Source organism: Myotis davidii, unplaced genomic scaffold, assembly GCF_000327345.1.
Source record: "Myotis davidii unplaced genomic scaffold, ASM32734v1 scaffold281, whole genome shotgun sequence".
Lineage (NCBI taxonomy): Eukaryota > Metazoa > Chordata > Mammalia > Chiroptera > Vespertilionidae > Myotis > Myotis davidii.
In genome coordinates, this window is record NW_006293784.1 from 2,632,937 (window position 1) to 2,633,979 (window position 1,043).

A 1,043-nucleotide genomic window follows, 5' to 3' on the forward strand; every position below is an offset into this window, starting at 1 on the left:
GAACAAAATATAAAATAAAGATGTCATTTAAAATTTGTATTATAATATTTAATGAGTAGCAGTTGTACCCACACAACAGACATGAGTAGGTGGACCTTTCTGCTTTTGTTCAACTAAGGCAAGAAGTCATTTACAAAGTTACCTCTGAGTGAAGTTAGAAATGAAATGAATGGAAGAAAACTTGGGATGCTCAACAACCTTGATTTATAAAGAGTCTAGGGAAGGAGAAACACCAATTTACAGAAGAGAGTTAGGGTAGATATTTTCCTTTTATTAGGATCAGCTCAGCTGCACCCACACCCCTGCAGGAAGGAGAGCTTGGAATCTACCTAAATTCAGAGACCACACCTGGGGCTCCTTTCATTAGGTAGAATCAGGTGACTTGAAGACGCTTCATTCTCCCCTGGTTCCTCCAAGTTCCAAGCCTCACTATGGCTGGAACCCCACAAACTAAGAGGTAAAGGTGATCTCTCCAGCTCTCATTCGGACCATTGGGTGTGAAGGTGGGTGCTGGGTTTTCTGAAAATGTACTTGCGGCTCCCCGAGGGGACGAGAAAGAGTTAATTTGTTTTCTGACAGGTTTCACACTGTGGGCAGGTCTGCCAAAGCCGAGAGGAAACAGAGAACAGCCCTATGATTAATTCTACCTGTTTTTCCCATGAGCGATCACCTGCTCCAGGGGTCATGAATAGCAGGTAGCTCTCCCTCTCCGGGGCTCTGAGAGCTTCGTTTGTTTGGTGACAGCTGAGTGACAAGGCCTGAAACCCGAGCCCATCGCCCGGCCTGATGGGGGGATAAAAACCCTGGATGTTCCCTCAAACATTTCAGGAAATGAAAGTTGTAACGCGATCCCTCCTGCGCCCACATCTTCCCCAGCAAACACAAAAGCTCAAAGGAGCCTTCTCGGATTGAATTCGGCCTGGAGTTGATGGAGGGAAAGCGGAGCCCGGCGCGGGGTGGGGGGAGGAGAAGGGAGAAGTGGGAGCCGGCTGGCAGCTTTCTGAGCCGGGGAAGGAGGAGAGCGCGGAGCGGGGAGCGGGGAG